Source organism: Ictidomys tridecemlineatus, chromosome 8, assembly GCF_052094955.1.
Source record: "Ictidomys tridecemlineatus isolate mIctTri1 chromosome 8, mIctTri1.hap1, whole genome shotgun sequence".
In the NCBI taxonomy this organism is placed as follows: domain Eukaryota; kingdom Metazoa; phylum Chordata; class Mammalia; order Rodentia; family Sciuridae; genus Ictidomys; species Ictidomys tridecemlineatus.
Genome location: NC_135484.1, coordinates 121,188,961 through 121,216,019, shown reverse-complemented (window position 1 = coordinate 121,216,019; position 27,059 = coordinate 121,188,961). Strand labels below are relative to the sequence as shown.

The window sequence follows — 27,059 nt, the reverse complement described above, 5'->3', positions numbered from 1 at the left end:
GTAAACTGCTCGCCCCTGAGGGCAGGGCGAGAGGATGGGGAGCCATTCTAAGATTCCTCTTTTGTTTTGCTTCATTTTTGTTTTAACTTGCCTGTCCCTGGAGATGAGTGAGAGGGAAGAAAAACCACTCACATCTGGGGAAAAACTATTTGCGTTTGAGGAACAGATAGGGAGAAAGGACGGATGCATATGTCAGGAGGATAGAAAGGCTGTTATAATGATTTTGTGTGGTTCCCTTTTTATTGGATTCTGTCTCGGTTTTGTTTGGCGTCATCTTGTTGGGTTGTATTATAGTAGAAATACGGGATCAGCAATTAGTAAAAAACAAACCGAAAGAGTGTTAAGTAAATTGTTAGAGGAAGGAAGCTTCCCAGTAAAACCAAGAGCAGTCAGGGCATACGTTGATGTAATACAAGAATATAGCCCATGGCTTTTTAAGGAGGGGTTGTTAGATATATCACAATGGAACCATCATGGTGAAGATTTAAAAAGAATAGAAAAGAACAACCCAGGGACTCTGCCAGTTGGCACATTGTCATTGTGGACGTTGGTATCTAGTTTGCTTAGTCCAAAGCCTTCAGTTCAGACAGAGGTAGAGGAAGAAGAAGACATATTGATTCAAGTAGAAGAGGAAGTCTCTCAAGTTAGTCAGACAGAGGAAAAGATTCAAGTAAAAGCTCGAGCTAGTCAGAAAGAGGAAAAGATTCAAGTAAAAGAGAAGGTCTTTCGAGATAGTGAGACAGAGGAAGGAAGTTTAGAGCAGAAAAATCTATCAGGGGAAAAGTTAAAACAGGTGACTGCTAATAAGACCCTTTTGTTAGAGAGCGTAAGTGTCCAACCAACAGCACCACCTCTACAGGAGACTGCTACTAACAGCACTCTATCACCAGAGGGCATAAGTGTCCAATCAACAGCACCACCTCCATATGCTAAGAGACTCCCAACCCCCGCAGTTGATAGTTTGGATCCTGAGACAGGATCTCAAGTATGCCCTGTATTTGAGGTAGGAGGGCAGCGAACTTACCAGGGTTTAAATTTCAAATCAGTGAAGGAGCTAAAAGAGGCTGTAGCAACCTATGGTCCTCAAGCACCCTTCACTGTAAGCTTGGTCGAATCCATTACCAACTTAAGCATGACGCCAGCAGATTGGGCTAGTTTGTGTAAAGCTGTGCTAAATGGAGGACAATACCTGTTATGGAAGGTTGCCAATGAGGAATTTTGCAAGGAGACGGCTAGTCGAAATGCAGCAGCTGGTTATCCTCAGAGAAATCTAGATATGTTGTTAGGAAAGGGACCTTATGAGGATCGGCAGCAACAACTTGCATATGATCCTGGTGTATATTTACAAATTGCTGTAGATGCAGTTAGGGCATGGAAGTCTTTACAAGAACCTGGAGGTTTACAAGGTCAATTATCTAAGATAATACAAGGAGCTAATGAACCTTACGCTGAATTTGTAGATAGGCTTATTCAAACAGCTACCAGAGTTTTTGGGAATACAGAACAAGCAATGCCATTTATAAAACAACTGGCTTATGACCAAGCGAATCGTTGGTGTAGAGATATCATTAGACCATGGAAACATGAAGATTTAAACACATATATTAAATTATGTAGAGACATTAATGAACAAGGGCAAATTGTGGCAGCTGCAGTAAAACAAGCTTTAGATGCCAGAGACATTAATGAACAAGGGCAAATTGTGGCAGCTGCAGTAAAACAGGCTTTAGATGCCAGAGACATTAATGAACAAGGGCAAATTGTGGCAGCTGCAGTAAAACAGGTTTTAGATGCCAGAGACATTAATGAACAAGGGCAAATTGTGGCAGCTGCAGTAAAACAGGCTTTAGATGCCAGGCCAAGAACATGCTACAATTGTCAACAAACAGGACATTTTAAAAGGAATTGCCCCATAGGAGGAGGGTTTAACAAAACTAGGTATCAAACAAGTAGAATACCGGGTATTTGCCCACGATGCCGTAGAGGGAGACATTGGGCTAATGAATGCCGAAGTCTGGCTTGGCACAAATCAGGAGCCACTTGTCAAAAAGAAACTAACTTTATTTTTAGAACTACAAACGCCAAACAAAACAGCTCCAGGGAAAAACCCTCAGAGCCCAACTGCCACCACCGGCTTCCACAAGCCTCTCTCCCCCACACCAGCCTTTTCCTCCCACAATCCTCCTCCTCTTGAGGCCGATTGGCTGGGTTGCGTGGGCAGAGCCAAAGAAGTCACCCAATGAGCAGCTCCGTGGAGGAGCCAATCAGCTAGATGTTGCTGGGGCAGCTGTGAGCCAATCATCAGCTGGCAGTCTGAAGGGCAGGGAAACAGCCCAATGAACATCACCGCAGAGGAGCCAATCAGCTAGATGTTGCTGGGGCAGTCTGAAGCTTGCTGGCAGCTGGAAGTTTGCTGGGGCCCCTTTGGCTGTGGCTCTCAACATCAATGAACCTTACGCTGAATTTGTAGATAGGCTTATTCAAACAGCTACCAGAGTTTTTGGGAATACAGAACAAGCAATGCCATTTATAAAACAACTGGCTTATGACCAAGCGAATCGTTGGTGTAGAGATATCATTAGACCATGGAAACATGAAGATTTAAACACATATATTAAATTATGTAGAGACATTAATGAACAAGGGCAAATTGTGGCAGCTGCAGTAAAACAAGCTTTAGATGCCAGAGACATTAATGAACAAGGGCAAATTGTGGCAGCTGCAGTAAAACAGGCTTTAGATGCCAGAGACATTAATGAACAAGGGCAAATTGTGGCAGCTGCAGTAAAACAGGTTTTAGATGCCAGAGACATTAATGAACAAGGGCAAATTGTGGCAGCTGCAGTAAAACAGGCTTTAGATGCCAGGCCAAGAACATGCTACAATTGTCAACAAACAGGACATTTTAAAAGGAATTGCCCCATAGGAGGAGGGTTTAACAAAACTAGGTATCAAACAAGTAGAATACCGGGTATTTGCCCACGATGCCGTAGAGGGAGACATTGGGCTAATGAATGCCGAAGTCTGGCTTGGCACAAATCAGGAGCCACTTGTCAAAAAGAAACTAACTTTATTTTTAGAACTACAAACGCCAAACAAAACAGCTCCAGGGAAAAACCCTCAGAGCCCAACTGCCACCACCGGCTTCCACAAGCCTCTCTCCCCCACACCAGCCTTTTCCTCCCACAATCCTCCTCCTCTTGAGGCCGATTGGCTGGGTTGCGTGGGCAGAGCCAAAGAAGTCACCCAATGAGCAGCTCCGTGGAGGAGCCAATCAGCTAGATGTTGCTGGGGCAGCTGTGAGCCAATCATCAGCTGGCAGTCTGAAGGGCAGGGAAACAGCCCAATGAACATCACCGCAGAGGAGCCAATCAGCTAGATGTTGCTGGGGCAGTCTGAAGCTTGCTGGCAGCTGGAAGTTTGCTGGGGCCCCTTTGGCTGTGGCTCTCAACACCCTCTAAACTCCTAACTCAGACCCATTGCAAGAAATAGCACATTGTGCATTGCATATTCTAAGCTATGGGATAAGCAACCCAAGATAAACCCACTGCAACAAGAAGCTAGTTGATCCCCTCAGAAGTCAGTCACAGCCTTCTCAGGGGTGTCAGTGTGGTGCTTGTTTTGGGGATACCTCTCTGAATAATCTTCTTAAAACAGTCTATGTTTTCTCCATCACAGACTAAAATATATGTGAGGTAAATATCTGTGGATCACAGGATTACTTAGGCAGAAGCAGTCTTCATTGTTTTCAGAGCCCTGCAGGTCCTCTGTGACAGTATGCTGAGTTACTCTTTAGTTAAACAATCTGTATTTAGAAAGAGAGAGATCAGGAAAGTGAGGGCTATGGATAGGTCTTTGATCATTTAGTTACTTGCTTATTTCTCACCTGACAGATGCATGGAAATATTTAAAGGCAGGAAAGAGAGAGGGACTGAAAATAGGCCTGCCCTTAACATTTGTTTGGTCTAGGGCAAGATTATAAATGGGGGCCTTGATACTTGAATGCCTCAATATTTAAATGTACAAATCAAGCTAATAAACTATAAACTAAAATGTGGTCTACTCTTCTAGCTTGGCAAACATACCTTCATAGGTCAGAAAGCTAGAGTTTGATTAGAAATGCTCAAATTCATTGGAGTTCTATTCTGGATATTATAGTGTAGTCAGAGCTATTTTTGCCCCAGTCCCCCTCTCTTTCATTCCTTGCTTCTCAGGGAATGACAAGGGGACTTATGTTCACACACATGGAAATCCAACCCTCATGTTCAAGCTTCATCCATTTTCTCCTCCAGCCTCACAAACAGCCTCCTGCTGACCACCTTTCATGTCTTTGGGCAGGCACCTCAAACCCAGAACAAGGGTTTTAGAGTCCCTGAAGGGGATACAGAACCATTTGGGCAGGAGATTCTGAGGTTCTCAGTATCTAGAGCACATTCTCAAAGCGGGACCCTGGGTGCATGTGACACTCTTCCCTGTCTCCAGACTCCTTTCTCAGTGCAGAAGGGCACAACCAGAAGGGAGCCCTCTTGCCCAAGCCAGAGTGTATATGGCCTATAGCCTGTGCTTGAGAGAAGGCCCTGATAAGGAGCTTGAGTGGGGATCAAGGAATTCCATCTTTCCTTTCAGCTGAGCTGGGAGAGGGAAATGCAGACCCAGAAAGAGATGCATTTTTAATTGAGAGAGCAGGGAGTTGATGTGGTCTCTAACTTGTAGTCCTGACTTTTGCAGGGACAGGGAAGGGGAGGATGCAGCATCCCTTGGTAGGTGGAGGGAAGGTGGCAGAAACTTCGGAGGGGTCAGAGGCAAGATTTGGAAAAACCACCCTCTAATACTATCATGAGAGAAGGCTGAGAAGAGACCTATGAAAACTTCCTGACAGTGTCAAGTGTATGTTCACATGGGCATGTTGGGCACAGCTCAACTCCAGAGTGTCCTTTACAGCAACTGCAATGCAAATGGCAACTTCTGGAGTCAAGCACTGTGCCTCTTGCACAGACATACCTGGCACACCCAGGCTCAAGCAATCTTCTCTCTGAATTTTGATCAACAGGTTATATTGTTTTGCAAAGTCTGAATGAGGGAAAATAATTTTATGGGCCCCTTTGCTTCATGGAATTACTTCCTAAATCCATGTATGTAAAGTAAACACCAATTTAGCACTACATATATAGCCCAAAAATGCTGACAAAGGACTTCCAAATAGTGTGGTGCTTACTTTTCATTGTGAAGGGCAGGATCATGCTCCCAAGGTGGCATTTTCCTCAACCTTGAAACCCACCCCTGTGAATCCCACTCTGAGCACTGATCCTTTTCTCTTCTCTTACCCAAGGTCCCACCCATTACTTAAAATGAACTATTATTTTAACACTTTTTGTGCATACTGTAGAGAAAGAAAACAATTCTAATTACTATAATTTTTCATCTCTGAAATTTTCTCCCTTTTTTGCTCTCCTAAAACCTCAAATTTTCTAATCCCCAGGCTGTGACAATACTTGCCTTCTTAAATTGTAAGCCTGCTTCCAATTTCCCTCAGTTTTATTTCCCTAACTCTGCTGCTATGTTGTTTGCTTTTGTTTGTTTTTATTCACACATGGCAGTTTGTTTCTGTCAACTACACAGGTACATTGATACAGTTATGGAGAAGGCTAGTTGGCGTCAGTTGGTTACGGAACTAAACAGAAATGATATGGATGCTGAGATGTTCCTTTTCAAAGCTCATGAAAAATCCTCCAAAGATTCTGAGAGACTGAGGCCTCTTCTAGGGTAACCCTTACTCAACACTCACAAGATGTTACTGCTCTTGCTCCAAAGTAGGTGAGCCAACCAGTTCAGCTCCCAGAATGTGTTCCAACCCTGAGGACAAGGGGCAGAGCCTGCAAAGGGTATTACTGAGGCAGAGGGATCCATTCTGGGAAAAGAATGGTGGGAAGACTGGCTGTCAGCAGATTTCTTCCCAGGCACAGCCCTGGAGAGAACTCAGAAGTTGGTGTGATAAAGAATTTCCCATCCCCCGCCTTGTCCAAGGAAGCCAGACATTGTTTGGAAAGCAAGAAATGGAACACACTTTTAGAATGGAACACAGATTTTTAGATTTTTTTAATCTGTAAAGACTCAAACTACACAGGATGCCCTATGTTCTATCCCTTTATCTTTCCTTTTTAACTCTCACATTGAGGCACCATAAAGTTCAATGGGTTCTGATCAAGTCCAGCTGTCCTCCTCTCCATCCCAGTTCTTTCAGGGCTCTTGAAGAGCTGAATTCCACCCCTAGACTGTCTCAACTCCTGCCTTGGCTCTTTTGATCCCAATTCCTGGACTTGTGTGGCTAGTGATTCTGGCCTTTTGCCTTACTCCACATCTACTTTCACAACTCCCTGACCCTGATGTAGAGCTCTTTCTGAAATGTTCTGCTTGGTTCCCCACCTGCTTGCACTAAGGATCTGAATTTTTTGCAGAGATTGGAAATTGTCAGCATGAACTGAAAGTTTTTGGACTATGCTGTAATATAGAGAAGTTCTTGTGAGCAGCTGTATAAAGGGTTTTCCTCATAGGAAATGATCCAGAACCAATATAACTGCTTTTATTCTAGTATTATAAGCCTTTTAACTCTTTTTGGCTTCAGTTTCCTTGGAAATAATCAATTTTGTTTATCTGTGTTGTCAGAGATTTGTGAGGGATAGGAGGTGATGCTGGAAATTAAATCCAAAGGTAATTTACCATTGAGCTATGTCTCCAGTCCTTTTTTTTTTTTAATTTTGGGCCAGGGACTCACTAAATTGTGGAAACTGGCCTGAAACTTGAGATCCTCCTGCCTCAGCCTCCTGAGTTATGGATATTACAGGCATATAACATCCTACCCAGTTAGAAACTTTCTTTTTTTAAAAAAATAAACACTTTTATTAAAGCATAACTCACATACAGAAAATCACACATATCATAAGTGAACAACCAGATGAATTTTACAAAGTAAACATAATTGATGAACCATAAAGGGATAGAATGTTTTTAGTACCCCTATGCCCATTGCCATTCGCAAAAGACAACCTCAGAACAAAGTACTACTGTTCTGGTTTCTAACATGAGAGATTACTTCTGATCACTATAGAGCTGAAATTATACACACATCATACAAATGCTTGCATGTGTTCCTTCTCTGATGAGATCCATGTGTGTGGTATGTGGCAGTACTTTATGTCATTGCTGCACAATTTTCCATTGCTTTGATATCCTACAATGTTCCTGTTTTTCTGCTGGACATTGAGGTACTTTCAGCATCTTTGTTTCTTTTGAACCAAGCTGCTTTGAACATTGTGCACACATATATTCTAGTGGGTTATACTAAGAATGGAATTTCTTGGTGTCAAAGTGTAGCCTAATAGATACTGTCAACAGTTTTAATAAGTGGTTGTAGCTTCAGCAAATGAGAGTTCCAATTATTCCACATGATCAGGACATGTTCATTGAAATTTATGATGAATTACTATTTTGCCACATAAATGCACCTAGAAAGGAAAGAGGCAGTGGAGTATTATATAAATCACTCAAGTGAAACTTCAGGTGAAGCATGCTATTGTTCCAGACCATGAAGTCCTCATCTCTAAATCAGTAATAATTTATAATATTGTGTTTTTCTGTAAAAGTCACTCATTTTGTGATTTTCCTGATTCCTCATGCTTCTTTCATCTCATATTTCTGGCATCTCCCTGTGCCACCCCAGGATCAGCTCTTGGTAGTCATTAAACAATAGATATGTTCATGTGTGCCGAGGTAGCACTGTTTCAAGTGCAGTGGTGGAATTGGTCCAAGAACACTGATCAGCTGAAGGGCTTAGGAAGAGAGAGTGGGAGGTGAACAAGAAGAATTTGCAATAAGCATTCTTGGCCTTGGAGTGGTGTTATTTTGTTCCAAACAGCAAAGCAGAATTGGAGCGTGGTCAGCGTTTGAAAAGAGCCTCTGACAGAGGTATGCTTCAGTCACCATGGATGAATAACTACTCACACCTACTCCTCAATGCCTGGGCTAGACATGTGGGACCTGCCAGTCTCCTTCCTGCAGTGTTCTCCCAAAAGAAAGTTTGAGCTATGCCATTGGGTGGGGGTAGCTTGTGGCCTTTCTTCAAGGGAGACTTGGAGAATGTGGATCTGACATTTTCAACTTCTGTACAACGTAGAGTCTCTGAGCCCCAAAAGAGGTTTAGATAAGACCATAAGACCATTAGGACTGTGGCTAGTCATGATAATAAAAGTAAAGCAATTACCAGTTGTTTAACCTTCTTCAGTTAAAAAAAAATCATACCTAAAGAGTATCTGAACACTTTCTTCATTTTAATTATTTTATTTTATTTTTACTTTTATTTGCATTTATTTTATGCTGAACTTACTCTCATGCCATACATTCTTGTTTCTTTAGTTTATTTTTGGAATATCTTTTTCTACTATGCAACTTCCTCTTCTGGTGTAGCAGGGGGAACTCATATATGGGTAAATTCAATCATGAGCTCTGTAAGTGCCGTGGTGCATCTTGGGTGTTTTGTTCACCTGGATCTGTCCAAGCATGAGCAACAAAAATTCAGGACTCTTTTAGGGCCACCATCCCTGTGTCTTGCCCCACTGTTTAGCCTGGGCACACCTCCCAATTCCACCATTGTAACACAGAATGGCACACATTACTTCTTTAAAGTGACATCTTTCAGGTACTCAGTGGCATGCATACCCTTGATGGCCTGTGCAGTTTCAGTGTCCTTAAAGTGAACATGAAGATTTGAACCTCTTTATTTGGGTGATTTTGTGGAGTTTTGCAGTCAAGAGAGTAGCAGACAATTTTTACATATTACCTCAGGCCACTTATGGGAAGAGACCATTTTAGTTATTTTTTAAAACTTTGTTGTTTTTGTTGTCAATGAACATTTATTTTTATTTATTTTTATGCAGTGCTGAGAATTGAATCCAGTGCATCACACATGCCAGGCAAGTGCTCTACCCTGAGCCACAACCTCAGTCTTTCATTTTAATTATTTTATTTCTCATTGTTTTCTATAGTTACAACTCCCAAGAGCCACACCTTAGACCTATTCCACTCTCAAAATATACAACTGTCGAAAGTCCAGAAGTGACACAGCTTTCCGAAGCTGTGCAAGGTATGCCAGAGGACTTGCCAAACCAAATGTTTGCTCAACAAGCCACTTTATTTTTTCAGTATTTGAAGCAACCACCCAACAGGGCATGTTTTGTTCCTATACCTGGAACATAATGCCTTGTGATTCCTCAAAGATCTGAATGATTGCACTCTGCTTCAAGCAAATACCTGATCTGGTACTCAATTCTGAGAGCAGAGAAATTCTGCTTCCTCTCATCTTCCCAGCAGCACAGCTGCTTATTAACAGATGTGCAGTTATCAAAAGCACACCCAGGTGATCCTCCTTAGTCTCTGGCCCTCCTGGACTCCTGGAGCTGGCCAGACCAGCTGGCTTTTGTATGGCTGAGCCTTTCTTATGGGGCCAGTTGTGGACAGATAATTTAACAGCCACATCTGCTCTGCCTTTCTCCATCTTCTTCTCTCTTCCATGTGGTACTTCCTCCTGAAAAATTGCCTCATTCTTTCATGAAAACTCTTTGTTTGCCTCCCTTATTCCCTGCTAGAGGGGCAGGCCATCCTTCTATTCAGTCTGAGAGGACTCTGCAGAGAATGTGACTTAAATTACCTTCTGAGTAGAAGCCCCACTGCCCCTGCTAAGTCCTGAGGCACTACTGTGGCACTGCTCCCTGTGCCTTCTAAAAAAAGTAGATGTTCCCCAAGGAGGTCAAGTGTTGAGTCACCAAACAATGGGAGGCCCACTATGGGTTATTTCCCCCTGAACCTGGAGGAGGCTTTGGGATTAAGGAGAGCATCTAAAGTTCAGCATAGAGAGCAGAGAAGTAAGGAGGGAACTCATGAGCACACCTCATCCAGGGTGTTTGTGTCCCCTGCTCCTTCCTCCAGCTAACCATCATGCTTCACCTTTGCCACACCTGAGAGGAGGGGGTGCAGCCCAAGCTGGAATCCCACTCAGTGTGCTCAGAGGCTTGGTCCAACTACCACCTACTAAATATTGGAAGATATCTCCAGCCTAATCTCCAGCCACTCCTTGAGCACCTAGGTGACCCAGATCCTCAAATCCCAACCCGCACATCTCCCTGCTGAATCTTCCAAGGGTTATATTGCTCTGTCACTATTCAACATGCATGTAACAAAACCAAGTTCTGGAATAATTCTTTATAGTTTATTAGCATTTTCATGTGTATACTTACTCCACTTAATTTCCACAAAAAAACTGCCTGTAAGTTGGTATTATACTTATCCTAACACTTGGGAAACTGAGGTTACAAAAGGTTAAGGGCTGTTTCAAAGCAACACAGCTACACAGTGGCCAAGGTCACTTGCATAAGCAATGTATCTTATGTCCAGTCATATGCAGGAGAACATCAGAGGCATTCCTAGAGAACCCAGCCCTGTTTCTTGGTGTCAGCACTGAGCCAATCAAATCTTTCATTTTTTTCTTCTTGCTTATTGCACTGGTCAGAATCTTCAGTGCAATGTAGAATAGAATATAAGCAATGAGAACAGATGTTCTTATTACAATCCTTAGCCTCCAGAGCCACTGGGAATACAGGTGTGTGCCACTGTGCCTGGCTTGTACTCTTGATCTTACAGGGAAAACATTCATCTGTAACCATTAAGCAGGTATTAGCTGTGGGATTTTTTTAAAGTCATACTGTAGTTTGGATTCAGGGTGTCCCCCAAAGATCCATGTGTTAAACACTTGTGAGATTGTAGAAGAGAGTTACATCATTGGGGACATGTCCTTATGGGGAATTTGGGGACCCTCACACCTTCCCTCCACTTGCTCTCATTCTCTCTCTCCATATTTATATGTTTATACAAATATATAAATACATATATAATATAATTATATATAAATACATACATATATAATTATATATGAATATATACATGTATAATTATATATGAATATATACATATAATATGTGTGTATATATATATATATACATATATATATATATATATATATATATATATATATATATATATATACTCCTTTTTGTGTGGTTTCCTCCTTCATATGTTCCCCTCCATGATGTGCTGCCTCTCTACAGGCCCCAAAGCAACAAGACATCAACCATGAACTGAACCTGCAAAACTATAAATCAAATTACAACTTTTCTTCTTACAGTTTTAACCCATGTATTATGTCACAGTAATGAAAAGCTGACTAACACATGCCCTTTATCACGGAAGTTCCCTTTTTGTCCCTGTTTATAGAGAGTTCATAATCAGGAATGGAGATTGGATTTCATCTAATGTCTGTCCTGCATCTATTAAGGACATCATATACCTTTTCCTGTCTATTAATGTGGCAAATTAATGGGGTGCAGTGGCACACACCTATAATCCCAGGAATTTAGGAGGCTGAGGCAGGAGGATTGTGAGTTCAAAGCCAGCCTCAACAAATGCAACGCAGTAAGCAACTCAATGAGACCCTATCTCTAAATAAAAAATGAGGATGTGGCTCAGTGGTTGAGTACCTCTGAGTTTAATCCCCAGTACACCCCCCCCCAAAAAAGAAGGCAAGTTAAATTAATTTTTAAATGTTAAACCAACCCTGAATTCCTGGACCAAATTCTCACTTGGGTATAATGTGTTATTCGTTTAATATTGAATTTGATTTTCTACAACTTTATTAAGAACTTTGTGCAGTTACATCCATGAGAAATATTGGTCTTTAGTTTCTTTTCCTGTCATGTGTTTGCCAAGTTTTAGTATTGGAGTAAATAATTGAGTTTAGACATATTTCCTTTGCTTCAATTATCCAGAGACTTTGAAATTATTTATTCTCTAAGTATTTGGTTGAATTCATAATTAAAGCTATTTGTAGTTTTATTTCACAAGGATCCTTGGTGTTACTTAAAATAAATAAATAAAATAATAAAAATAATCCAGAAAATGTCCAAAACTTACAATCCTAACTGCTATTGTTAATTTCAACTTTCTTACCATTAGGAAACAGTGTCATTATTTTTAATTGTCCGTGCCAGCCCCAGGAAGAATGAAGTTGGTGTCTGGATGATGTTCTAGTGGAAATTTGTGAGCTGAATTCACAAAGAGCTTCTTTCTCATCTGACTCAAATATTTCAGCAACCAGTGACTTCTGAGAATGAGTACTATTTCAGATGTTGTATGGATGTTCTTTATCAGCCCCCTCACCTAGGACCTTCAGCTCATTTTGTTCCCACACCTCCCTCTACACTCATAGTCTCCAGTTCTCAAGCAGAATATTCTCTCTTCTGCATGCTTCAGATCATCTCCCTCCTTCCAGACCCAGCTGGCATTCTTATTGACTTCCTGAGAATGTGTCAACACCACACAGACCTTTCTTGGAATTTTGGTAACTGTGACAACCAGACCTACAGAGCTTAGCCCTTTGTTAAACCTACCTTATAGTATTTTCTCGTTGGTTCCTATATATTTTTTCAACTACATTGTAAGCTGCTTATCTTGTACTGCCTCAGAGCACCTAATGGGAGGTATACTGTTTTAGGCTTGTCGTTATAGCATATCACATAAGAATTCCAACTTCATGAAGATGCTTATCCCAAAATAGACCAACTAGAAAGCAAATACTAGGAAGAATGTCTCTTTGTATATATATTTTTTCTCATAAGTCATTGCACATATTGTATGTCATGTCTGTGTATCTCTTAAACATTGATTGGCTTTCTTATTGGCAAAATGACTTCTGATTCTAAAAGTATATGTCACAAAAAAGTTAGTATCTCCTAATATCTAAAACATTTTGCCTCCAAAATTTCAGTATGTTCTACCATGAGGTAAGAGAGAAAATTTCATGTTTATACTGTATGAGGTCCCTCTTTCCAGCTATGGCACTGCCATGCTTCCTCTGGCCATGTGCTTGGTCTCACTGTTCCCTCTCTGACCCCTACTACCCCATCCCACTCCCTGTCAAAGGCCTCATATTGTTTCCTTAGTTTGGAAACCCACCAGTGTCCATTTCAAAAAGATAAATAGATAGACAGATAATCTCTCTAAATGAACCCAATCCACTCTCCCGACTGGGCAGAATTAATCATGCTTGAAATCAAGCTATCCACAGTTGCTAAAAATATATGTATTTAACAGCCAAACCCATAATGTTACTAAATATTACCACTTTGTTTTCCAGTTCTCCAATTTTCTAATCCTTGTTTCTGGAATGCCTCTTCATATCTTCTCATGGCATTTTCTTGGCCTTGGTGTCCTGGCTGTTTGATTTCTCCTTTTCTCCTGCCTTCTTTGGTTGCCTTTCTAATATTTTTATTGTTCATGACTTGAGCTGGCCTTTCATTGGGTCACATCAGGTCTTGGTAATGAGGAATCAACAAAGACAGCAATTCTTCTGGGCTGAGAGGGAGCGTGTGATGGAAACTCTCAGTTACAGAGCCCAACCATAATGAGAGTGTTGGGATAAACATCACAGTTTCCTTTTCTTGCCCAGAGAAAGCCAGCTCATCCATGTGCTCCCATGCATAGTTTTATTCTTTCCTTACATAATCTCTGGAGGCTAGCTGTTAGCTTAAGTCTGAGTTACATATAGCAAATGCCTTGAAACCCCTGATTCTGCATGTAAGTGGGACTCAGCTCACACACACATACACACACACACACACACATACACACACATAAGCCCTAGTAGAACACAGATCACATGCAAATTGATTGACATTCTATTACTTTGGATTGTATATGATTATATTTTAGATCCTATTAATAGAGTAAAACATAATCTGAGGTAAAAAGTCCAATGGTGCATTTTTTTAAAAAGAAGTTTGAAGCTCTTTAGTTTACCACACACTCAGGTTAAGATTTAGTTATTTAAGTGTCACCCTACTATGTTGTTCATACATGAGAAGGCTCATTCAATTCTCTATCTAGAAGTGCATATCTAAAATTGGAAACTCATTCCCCTGAAAAATGTTCTTCCATATCTGTGCTCTGCTCTTCTTACTCCACCTTCTGCTTTCCGCCTAAAGGCTAACCAGATGAACAGATCAAGGGCTCTCACCAGAGAGCCCATGGGGAATAGCTACATGGTATGGGCAAGGGAGAATAGGGTCTAGGTATTTATTCCCCCAGCTTCCTCTGTGCAAGGTCACATTGAGTTGGCTATATTCCTGACCCTAAGATCATGGAGGCCTCCACATCTCTATATGGTTTTCTCCTATATTCCCATGGGAACCCTGAGGAGTTGCACTATTCCTTGTAGTCTCCCACTACCCAGGCCACACTGTTATTTCATTAAACCTACCATGAATTTTCCTAACTTAAGAGTGTCATTAATTTCCTGCCAAAAGACTTTGAAATATTGAAATCATACAGAAGTGATGACAGGTTGAAATTCCACATTACATTGGGCTATAGATGCCTTAATATAAACTTATACCAAGGGAGACCAAGTAAAATGAGAGCAGGGGCAAAAAAATCCTTTGATTTCATTTGAGGAAATTGCATCTCACATATATCACCTGTTTTATGCAAAGTTCACATAACAACCAAAATTCAGTGTCCTGTAACTATAACTCTCTTATCAGGACTGATTAAAGTATTAAGACTATAGAATTACTAGAAAATGAGTAAATACTGTTAATGTTTCTTTGTTTCATTTTTGTAGTGCTGGGGAAAGAACCCAGGGGCTCACAAATGCCAGGCACATGCTCTACCATCGAGCCACACTCCCAGCTCAAAATACTATCAATGTTATTTTGAAACAAGTTTTAAATCACACCTGAAATTTGGAATCATGGACAACCTTAAACTCTTGCCCATCTTCATAAAGAGTAGGGGGAAATCATGTTTTTGAGTCACTGGCATGAGCAACTTTACTATGAGATTCAGCCAGTTAGTAAGTTTAGTGAGACCAAAGTTCAGCCTGAGGATTGAACATGCAGAAATGCCTAGATGTTCTGCCCTGAGCATATCCTACATGCTTAGGCCCTATGCCCAACATATCACATGCATTGTCACCTCCATTCACAGGTCAGTCCTATGATGAAGTCTATAGTACCCATGTCTCAGGTGGGGACTGTCTTTCCCTCACTGGCTCCCAAACCTTAGTGGTGCTATGGGTCCCTGGGTCCTGTGATATCTATGTATACCACAAACACAAACATTCCCTTACTTGAAAGGAAGTGTTGCAGGACTTTCTGTGTAGATTTCTTTCTAAAATGTTCATGGGCTTTGCTATGGTCACTCATCTGACCAAGGTCATCAAGTTTTGAACATAGGACTGTCCTATGGTATTGGGAGTGACACATTTCCTGCCCACATCATGATATGTCTTTCAGAGACCAGAATTTCCCATCTGGACAGTCTCACAAAAGGAAAATTGTCCCTATAAAAATGTATGATGCTTTTTCTTACCTCTAACAGGGTGACATTTCACAGTCCAGGGACAAAACAGGAAGTTGGCTGTTAACATCTGTCATACATACACAGAGGCTTTGGGGTAGCTCATGTCATTGACAACCATAGGGCCCCATAGCAATTTTCTATGCCTAGATGAGCTTCTTATCCTTTCCAGCTACCTTCTAACCACAACTTGTCCAAACACTGCCAGACCAGGGTATGAAAAATGTTAATCTTTCCCCATTCGCAGGAATGTACCTGCATAAACTTGAGAAGTTTCAACATAAATGTTCATTGACTTTACAGGTCACCCCCTACCTTTAGTTATTTTCTTATAATTTGACCCTGAATTTTATGACAATGAATCTTGGGACACCCTGCATAGCATTATGACAGTTGGTCTTGTGTAAGCATTATTACTAGGAACCAGGCAATTTCAGATGGTATTCTAGTGAAGGAAGGCCAAAATTGGAGGATTCAGCAAATACGCCATTCCCTTGTCCCACCAGGTGAAATCCTTTAGGGGACTGCAGTGCTTTCTGCCCTTTCTTTTCCTGTCTTGAATTCATGGCCCACCACATGAAGCAATTTGGTCAAACCTCTTGAGCAGGGAAGACAAGGGTGCCCAATCTAACATGCCTGGGATGCTCTGTTGTATGCAGCGCACTCAGGCTCAGCTAGGCCTGGGCCCTCCAGAAAGTCTGAGAGCAAGACCTCAGCCCGGGAGAAACATTCACTGAGGAAAGAGAAGGAATCCTGTTCTCACAGGCCACAGGAAAAGAGAAAATGTTTCTTTTGTTGGTATGGCTTCAGTCTTCTTCATGAGCCATGATGCCCTTCAGCCCTAACCCAGGTGGCATTTTTTGTGCCATGAGTTTGAAAAGCATTTATTTCTTGATTACCCTACTCTTCTCCAGATATGATGTCAAAATTTACACACATAATAGGTATGCATACATGCACAAAGAACATACTCACACATGAAAAGTATGAAAGTACACATAAGCACTTGTACTTTCATACTCTCATATATACATACATCGATAGGTAATCTCATACCCTGGTATACACACAAACACACACCCAGCAGCCATGTGTGGTGGCTCTCTTTTGTCCAGGCAGAATGGCATCAGTTCGGATTCAATCCTTTTCATCCACTAGTTCCCTTTGATGAGAAATTGGGAGTGCAGGGAATAGCAGCCATTGGACTAGTTCACCCAGTCACATTGAGGTGCTAGTTTAATCTCTAGATGAAGAAGCAGAATAGCTATGAGTTAGGGCATGTATGCTTGTGGTCTGGTGAGCATGTTCCTGAGGAGTATGCATCTTCCTTCCTTCCTTCCTTCCTTCCTTGTAGATTTATCCAGGGCAGAGATACTTTCAGGCTTTTTTATTTTTGTTTTTATTTTTTTGTCATCAATTATTTTTTGTCTTAAGTCCCCATCACAGAAAGGTGGTGGGTTTTTTGTTTTAATGAATGGCTAAAAGAATTAATGCATAAACAAGCTTAAAGAGGAAAGGCAACAACTGGATAATAATGAAGATGACTATAAAATAGAAGTTTGAGAAGATGGATGATAGGTGATATAAGAAATAAGATAACTTGACAAATTGTTAATTTTACATTCTAATTTTTTCCTCTTACTAATTTAAATATGCAAAATTACTTGATTTTTTTTTCAGCACAAAATGGACTAAGACTTTCTTTTTTAAAGTAATTAATTGTTGGCTTCCAGCCTCAAATCTTTCGGGCTTGTAAAGCAAATTAAACTCTACTTACTGGGATGTCCTTCCTCTGCCTAGGTTACATAGTTCTAGGCTATGTGTGTGTGGTAGGGGAGAACGAGTCTTATCTTCTGTCCCCAAGTGGCCTCTTCAGGTCTCAGGTTCTTTGGCCACATGTATACCAAGGATGCCTCAGGGACTCAGAATGTGAGTCGAAGCAGCCTGAGGCCTGAATTTCCAAGTATGTCATGATCTCCTGACGATGAATAGAAATGAGAAGGGCCAGACTTCAGGGAGTGCTTTGTCAACAATAACCTGCAATGAGATTCAATTTTTTTAAAACCTCAGCTTTTTAAAACTTTTTTTATTATTTTTTGATGAAATTTTTTTAATTTTATTTATTTGTTTGTGGTGCTGAGAACCAAACCCAATGCCTCACACATGGTAGGCAAGTGCTCTGCCACTGAGCCCCAACCCCAGCCCCATCATTCAATTTTTTACAGCACTATGATCCATGATAAAGAAGACATCTGTCTCTATAACCAAATCTAGCTATCGCCTCTGGTTGCCAGCGTCTCCTCTCTGGGTTGCACCCATCTCTCTTGAAGCTGTTGAGCATCTCATCTCAGATTTCTCTGGTTTTAGGACCTCACAGAGCACTGTGTGTGCATGTGTGTGTGTGAGTGTGTGTGTGTGTGTGTGTGTGTGTCCATCTTTCCTGCATCTCTTCTTCATACTCACATCCTATAAAACATCCCCAATAAACCCACAGGAGAGTGTTACACTGGCCCTTCACCTTCAGTTCCATGTTTAGGTAAAAGTTGGGGACTGAAATCCTAGAGGGAGAGATCACTAAAGGAGAGAAGTTGTCAGTGACTGGAGAGGGATATGGCCTCTCCTTACTGCCCCAACACAATGTGGTGTGAACTGGGAGGGACAGCCAAGAGACTGAAGTCAAAGAAGAAGAAGGTAAAATAAAGCCATTTTCCCCATTTGCACCTAACTGGTTCAGCTGACTCAGTAAAACAGCTTTCTCCAACCCCCACATGCTCTGTATAGGCAAGAAAAACCTTTCCCCCACTTAGTGCAGAACTTCAGTGTCCCTGTAGCCCAGCAGTTCTTTGGGTAGTAAGTGGTATTCTGCAACTTTAAGGTATTAGATGATTAAATGTGGTTTGCTCTGTTGTAGATGTGGTTTGCCCCCCCAAGGGTCTGTGTGTTGGAAACTTGTTCCCTAGTTGGTGATTAAGAGGTGGGACCCAGTGGATAGTCATAAGGGGTGTTGCCTTCAGAAAGAATTAATGTTGTTCTCCCGGGATCCTGGTAGGTTCTCATGACAGGGTTTTTTAAAACATCAAGCCAGGCCGCTCTCCAATCTCTTTCCCACTCTGGCTTCCTATCTTGCAATGTGATCTCTCCTCTTTCACACACTCTTACCATTATGGTGGGCAGATTCACTCAAGGTAGAATCAATAGGGTTTCCACAATATTAGACTTTCAATCTCCAATACTGTGAGCTAGGGAACCCCACAGCTTTGGGTATTCTTGTGATAAAAATGCAAAGTGGACTAATACACACTTTGTACACATATCTATTTCTTGTTTGCCTTATCCTTTCTAAACTTCAAAATGAGTAAGAAAGAGTTTGACCTTCTTCCTCCAGGCAGCTTCTGAAGAAAAAACTCCATAGAACCATCAGCCAGCACTTTGCTGACACCAACCCAACCCAAGGTTGCAAGTGACTTGAGAATCTGAGAATTCACTGAAGCCCATATCCCACTCCCTGGCAGCATGACTGGCATACCACAGCATCCCTGAGTGAGTGAATGAATCCACAAGATGGGGAATAAACTCACCTGTCAGTCCTGTGTCTTTCTTGTTTTACTTCTTGTTAATATATATATATATGTTATATAATATAATATAATATAATATATATATATATATATATATATATATATATATTATTCAGGAGATATATATATATATCTCCTGAAGCAAGCTCTTCCTACATAGATGGGGTTCTAGCCTCTTTCTTCCTTTATTGTTCTTTTCTTGAACTCTTTCCTCTTTCTTGACTCCCTCCCATCCCTACACTTCTCTCACTCCTTTCTCTCCCTCCTTTCTTCACACAAGATTTTCTTTCCAACCCTGTAGTAAACTTCTAATTCAGATAAGTCTTCCCGTGTTACTATGGCAGCTTGCTGTGAATAAAGCTTTCATCAAATTTGCTTTTGTTCTTCCATATTTTTCCTAACCAGTTTGAGCAAAACTCCAGCCTCAGATCCCCAAACATTTTCAAAAGTTTTTTTTTTTTCTTGTTGGTAGTGGTGATGGTTGGTTGATAGGCTTTGTTGTTGTTTTGAGCAGGTTGGCTTTGAACTCCTGGGCTTAAAATAGTCTTCTGCCTCAGCCTCTCAAGGAGCTGGGACTATAGGTATGTGCTACTGTGCCACAGTGTTTATGTGTCATCATTTGAGTTAATTCCAAATATATCAGTACAAGTGTCTCCATGTTGTGTATCTGGCTTCCTTAGTCAGGGGTGGGCTATTTGAATTCATACTTAAGCAGAGACATTGATATAATTTGACACAGAGGAAGGAGTAATTTAGGCAGGACCACAATGTCTCCCAGGGAAGGCAGGGGCAGATTAGAAACCCGCCCTGAGGAAAATGTCCATGCCTCATGCATCAGGCATGCTTCTGAAAACTCAAGCCATGGTAACACACAGTGTCCTACAAGGCTGTGTCCAGAGACCCTCTGATGGAAGCCACATAATCACTGATCAAAACAAAGTTGGCCATATTAGTATCAAAGTGAACTTCAGAGAAAGAAAAATTACCAGGAATAAAGAGAAACTTGCATGATAAGAAAACTAGTACTTCTCCAAAAAGACATATTAATCGTCAATGTGTATGCATCAAATAACAAAGCTCTAAAGTACATAAAACAAAATGGACAGAATTGAAATGATTTTTTAAAGTCCAGAAATAGACTAGAGATTTTAATATTTTTTTCTCAGTTATTGGTAAAACAAGTAGACAAAAAACCAGCAAAAATATAGCACTGAACATTATCATGAAACAACTGGATCTAACTGACATTAAAAAGCAGAACACCTGAAAGCAAAACAATGCTCTTTCTCAGACATACATTGTTATGGTTTGGGTATGAGGTGTGCCCCAAAAGCTCATATGTGAAACAGTGCAAGAAAGCTCAGAGGATAAATGATTGTGTTGTGATTTAATCCCCTGATAGGGATTAACTATGTGGTAGTGATAGGGTGAAGCTGGAGGAGTAAGAATTGGGGCATGGCGTTCAGTATATATTTTGTATCTGGAGAGTCGAATCTCTTCCTCTTTACTGATCACCATATGAGCTGCTTCTCTCTGCCCTACTCTTCTGCCATGATGGTCAGCCTCACTTTGATCCCCAGGGAATGGAGCCTGCTATCTGTGGATTGAGACCTCTGAAACTATGAGCCCTCAAATAAACTCTTCCTCCTCTACAATTGTTCTGGTTGGGTCCTTAATCACATCAGTGAAAAAGCTGACTGAAACATACATAGATGGCTCATCAAGATACAGTATATCCAGTTATTGAACAGACATTTACAAATATAAATTAAGTTAAATCATATAAAGATTTGTCTTTATCATTTGTTCCCATTCCATAGATTGTCTTTTCATTATACTGATTGTTTCCTTTGCTATTTTAACATTCATCTTAATTAATTTTTTTGGATCAAGGTTTTTGGATCAGAGACATATTTCTTTGTGTACTCACAGAAAGAGCAACAGCAAGGAAAGCATTGCAGCACTGCTCTCCAATGTCCAGCATCTCCAAAGAATACTTTGTGAGAATCAGAAAAAAAAAAAAAACCTTCAAAGCAGTGGAGCCACAGAGAAATATGGATTTCTTTTGTTTATAAAGGGCTGACACCATTTCTGCTTCTCCCCTTCTAAGTGATCTTGGAGATCAGGTAGAAGGATTCTTACCCTAGTCCTTTTATAGGAAAATAAATCTATGAGGGAAAAGATAAGCACAGTATATTTAGTTTTTCAACTCAGGGATGTCTCCAAGGCTCTAAGCCTCCTACTGCCAGAGTTAGGTCAGTCTCTTTGGAATGCTCTCACTAGTTGATCATGCATAAATTGCCCTCCAACCTTGCTCATGGGTCAGGAAACAAATATCAGTAAAATTTATTTATAAAGCTCCAACTCTGCAGAATCATATTTTCTCTGCAATTTCTGAAGAACTCTATAATAATTAGACCAATAAATGTATAATATCACTTAAACCCACTTAATCAATCGAGAGAGAGAGAGAGAGAGAGAGAGAGAGAGAGAGAGAGAGAGAGTCAGGCATTATATGAATTGTGGTGTGATGTAATAGGAAACTCACAAAGCCAAATTTGAAATATTCTTGTAAAATAATTATCCTGAATCTAATCAAGCCTCTACTCCCAAATATCAGTTTATTTTTAAATAATACCTCAGGATTGTACTTTCACAAATCTGGGAAATTCTACAAGATAAATGACTTGATTTCTACAATCAATAAATAAATAGCAAGAAAAAAAGGAGATAGAGGAAATTTAGAAATGAAAGGAGACTCAAAAGATGTCAATCAATGGGAGTATGTAGAGCTTGTTTGGATCCTGATCAAACATCTCAACTGAGAGTTGGGGGATAAGGCAGGTTAGAGATGTAGCTAAATGGTAGAGTGCTTGCCCAGCATGCCCCAGGCCCTACCACCACAACAACAAAAAAGATATTTATGGACAACAAGAAAATTGACACATTGACTGAATATTAGATTATCTAAATGAATTGTTAATTTTTAAATTATGATAATGGTACTGTGACTCTTTAAAAAGTAGAGTTTTTGCTGTGTGTGGTGGTGCATGCCTATAATTCCAGCAGTTATAGAGGCTGAGACAGGAAGATTGTGAGCTCAAAGGCAGCCTCAGCAACAGCAAGGCCCTAAGAAACTCAGTGAGACCCTGTCTCTAAATCAAATACAAAATAGGGCTGGGGATGTGGTGCAGTGGTTGAGTACCCCTGATTTTAATTCCCAGTACCCCCCCAAAAAAATGTAGAGTTCTTATCTTTTAGATACACCTCTAATTATTTACAGAGGAAAAATGATACAATAATTGGAAATTATTTTAACATAATAGGTAGCAATCCAGGGGGAATGGGGAAGTACAGAAGAAACAAGGTTGACCATGTGTTGATTATCATTAAAGTTGAAACATAGAGTTACCAGCATCCAAGGCCAGAGGTCCTGCTGAGGTTCCCACAAACTGGATTATGTTACTTGCCCCCATCAGAAATAAGAGAAAAATAACAGTAAAAGTAAAAATGAATTTAGTCACAATTTGGCCCAAACTGGAAAGGCAGCTAATCTGTCTCCACCAGTCCTACAGGAATGTTACAACATATAGGAATAAAAGCTAGGAAATATACAGGGCTGTGTTAGCCATAGAAACATGGCAATTCCAGTTTCATTGGTACCCACCAGATCCAAGGGGCAAGGCCAGGGGCAGCTTTTTAGTTTACATTCTTAGCATGAAGAAGGTGGGATGGAGAGATGCTAATTATCAGGAAATTGGGGAGAAAACCAAAATCTTATCAGCCTTGACCTTGATCTCAGGCACACAGCTCCTGGGAATAAAGGAACTCACTTGTTAAACAACCATAATGTTTCACCAAGCTCCGCTGTGCCTGAACCTGTCCACATAACAGTAATTTTAAACAACGGACTTTCTTAAGAGCTACACAAACCTCCTAACATTGTAAATTACAACTATAGTATGTAACTGAAGAATAAGCTGCACAATGTTGCTAAATCTGTAACCTGCCTAATGACACAATGAAAAATGATGTATTACTGATGCCAGTGACCTAACGTAACCTATTGATATAAATAAAGCTGGCAGCTTGGGCAAGGGGAATTCTACCATTCTGCCTCTGTACCTTGCTTTTATCTTCTTATAATTTCTTTACAGATTTTGATTTCCTTACAGCAAGCAGCAATTAGGACCACAGACAAGCACAGGGGGAGAGTGGTCACCTTTATCACCGAGGCTGCACTCCAAATGCAGGTGCCCTCACCCCTTCAGTGGGGACATCTGTGGCTTGCTCTTTTGGGTTTCCTCTCCCTATCTGGTCATTGTTCCTGGAATTTCCTTTGATTACCCTTTATTTTTCTCACAGGGTGACTCTGCTCCTAGGGCATGACCATTCAGAGCAATCCATTCCACTGTGATTGGCCCAAAGGAGTGGTGACCTAGGCTGGCTGGGCCAGGCTAAACCCCATGACTTTCACTAGAAACATTAGGCAGTGGAAGCTCTCTTTTCCTGCAATGCCAAGCTGTCAGACTGTGCCCCTAAAACTGCTGGGCAACATGCCACCTCCCCACAGAGAGGAGATGAGCAGGGGAAGGCAGTTCACAGAGATGGAGAGAGTGTCCTGATGCCATCACTGTGACCCCTAGATAGAGCTGTACCCCAATCTGGAATCACCCCAAACTTCCCAATAAGCTGAACAAAAAAATCTATTGTTTAACCTATCTTTATATTATTTATCTATTTATTTATTTATTTATTTTTATATATTAAAGTAAATAAAGCTAATAAACACCTAATTTTATTATGGTTTATCCAAGTTGAAATTATGAAAGATGGACCTGCTCTGCTCTACAAAGTTGTATGGCCTTAAACCCTCTGAGCTTCATTTTTCCTTGTTAATAAAAAGGAGTTTTTAGTTCTACATACAGTATAGGAAGCCTGACTGTGGATTAAATCAGGTGAGGCAAAGCATTTAAGATTGATGTTTGATAAATGGAGGTTACTATAATTCTAATCTACCAAGTAAGCATAATTTACTGAAGAATAACTACAGAAATGATTTCAAATACTCAAGTATCACTGGGTGTCTGACTCTGATGGCCTCAGCTATCTGACTTTTCAATGGGGCCTCAGTGTGGAAGCAACTGTTTCATCCTTAGTGAACACCCACAATCTAATCTCCTGCAATATCACACACACAAAAGCATCAAAATATTGATCTATCACATTCTTGTAAGACAAAAAATAAAAAACAAGTGGCCCCATCTGCATTTAGAACTCTGAACCCCCTCACCCAGGAGCACATTGCAACTTCATATTAGAGCCAGGACACTCCAACCAAAGAGTTTCTCAGTTTGGACATCAAGAAAAACTTTTTCCATTCACAGAATAGTACAGCTCTGGGGGCTGCAGCACCTCAGCCTAGAGATTACCCAGGGAAGAAAGCTCCTCCTCTGAGAGCACCTGCAAGATCATCTGTGACCAGAGGGCAGTATGTGACCCCCAGTGACTGAGTACATCTTGCTTCCAATGGGGTGAGCAAAGCACAACTTCCTTTATACAGATGGCCTGGCTGTGACAACTCAGCAGCACTGATGTAAGGGGGCAAGAAGACTATAGTTCAGAGGTTCAGGCTCACATGCTACAAAACGGGCAGGACCACTATTCAAACTTGAGACTGTCAGATTCCAAATTCTGGCCCTTTGCTAACTCTACACTTCCAGCATAGATCATAACCATGTGTGGGCTGTTGGTTTCATCTGCAGAGCAATGTAAAGCAGGATTGGCAGCCAGACCCCTGAGAAGCCAGTCACCATCTCTGGGACCTTAGGCAAGTTGCCTGCCATCTCTGTGCCCTAATTTCCTAATCCACAAGAGAAGATGTTTTATTCACTGCATAGGACTTGGGGGTAATTAAATGAGATGTCTATTGAACTGGCTTCTTATCTTCTTATCTGATGCTCCTACAACACCCTATGAGGTTGCTACAGGGACATACACCTGGATGGCACAGGAGACACAAGGAAGAAAGAAAGCCAGGTCCCTCTTGCTGTTCTTGACACTGAGAACCAGGGTCCTGAAGTCTGCCACAGAGGCCCAACACAATCTGAAGCTCCCAGGAGCTACACTGCCAAAGCCCTGAGAAAGCATCAAAATACACAGGTGGATAGGACTGCATTATTCATCAGGAGAATTTCTGCTCATATAAGCCATAGCCACACAGGCTTATCTGAGTCAATCCTAAGGCCTCAGAGGACCCAGAAATATCCTACTTATAAGTTCTGCACCACATTCAATGGATAAGCTTTCTGCACAGCAGGGAGGAGAGACTGGGCCTGGGGTTCCCAGCGCAGAACCAAAAGCTCTGCAAAGAACAGGTGGATGTTTCCTTTCTTGCCTAATGACATGCTGTCCTGGCTTCCTCCCCACTTGTCCCCATAATTGCATTTCCTCCCTTGCTCAAAACTCCCCCAAGGCTCCCATCTTACCCATAGTAAAAGCCAAGGGCTTCAGCAACCATGAACCTTTGTATGATCAAACCCTTTTCTTTCTCTGACCTCATCTTCACTCTCCTTCACTCTGCCCTGGTTTCATTGGCCTCCTTGTTACTCTCTGTTCCCAACTCATGGTCTTTGAATATGCTGATCCTTCTGCCAGGAACACCCTTCCTGCAGATTTCTACAACCTCCATGACTTCAGCTCTCTGATCCAATGCCATCCCCTTAGAGAAGACATCTCTGACCACCACCTCTGGTGAGCCCTTTCCATCTCTCTCCAGACTCTATTTCCCCCATGGTACTTGCCACCTTTGATATATATTATTTATCTACATATCCCTAGATTCAAGGAAAGCATGTAAGCACATGCTCAATCTGTGTCTTTTGGAACAGGGCCTGGGAAATAGTAGATGCTCAACAAATATTTATGGAAGGCAGAAGGGGAGGGACAGAGGAAAAAAGAAAAATTTTCCTCTAAGATTCAACAGACATTTTCCACTCTTGTTCTTGCTATCAACAGAAACATCCTGAAGTAGAGCTCTAAGCAAACCCTCCCTTGCTCATATATCTTCTATAGCCACCCCTCCCCTGTAATATGTTGAGGTGAGTACAAATGCTGCAGCCTAGCTTTCACAGTCCTGCACAGACTGCAATGAACAGACCCTCCTACCTTATCTCCTCCTTATACATATTGAGAATTGAGAATGAGTTACATAAGAAGAAGACATGCACATCTGACTATTTAGAAGGGACGTGTTGAGCATGAGGTCCATCAGCATCAGGTGACAACAGCTTTTCCAAGCTTACCAGTACAGTTTGAGCATTTCTAATCCAAGAATCTGAAATCTGAACAGGTTTGATGTGAACATGAAGTCATGCATGGGAAATTCCACACCTGACCTCATGTGACAGGGCACATCAATATGCAGGTTCACTAAGAATACCATATGAAGATACCTTCAGGTACAGGAGTAAGGTGCAAATGAAGTATAAATGAATTTCCTGTGTAGACCTGGGCCCTGTCCCTAAGATGGCCCATTTTTTGTATGCAAATATTCCAAAATCTACAAAATATTCAAAATATTCCTGGTGCCCAGCATTTTGGAAAAAAAATAGTATCACCGTTTTTGGCTGGATACTCCCTGTCAGTGACGTGGTTGGGGTGGGAGGAATCTTGTGCAGTGCAGGATATTGTGAGCTACATGCCTGGCTTCTTCCTGCTGGATGCTGTGCGGAAGTCCCAGCTGTGACAACCAAAATGCTCCAGACACATACTAAAAATATATTCACTGTTTTTTCTGAGATTCAAATTTAGTGTGCCACCTGTATATTATCTGGCAACCCAACTTTGTGGGAGGGGCAAAGTTATTGCCCTGGTTCATGAAGAAAGACTGGTTTGGACTCAAACGATGGAGTTCCCATGGAAATAGCAATACCCCAGCCTTCTTGGCCCGCCCCCCCTCCCATCCTGGGCTGGGAAGATCACTTCCCCAAACACACTGCACTGGGCAGCTGTGCAGATGGC

The 27,059-nt window shown here is 41.2% G+C and overlaps 1 long non-coding RNA gene across 1 annotated transcript in view; it reads right to left on the bottom strand.

Moving 5' to 3' along the window:
• Positions 1 to 3,050: 3,050 nt before the first annotated feature.
• LOC144366280 (uncharacterized) overlaps positions 3,051 to 27,059 on the bottom strand; it is a 470,215-nt gene continuing 446,206 nt past the window's right edge. Inside the window, exon 2 of the long non-coding RNA XR_013425293.1 lies at positions 3,051 to 3,455. This is a non-coding gene — a long non-coding RNA (uncharacterized LOC144366280). The remainder of the gene's footprint in view (positions 3,456 to 27,059) is intronic.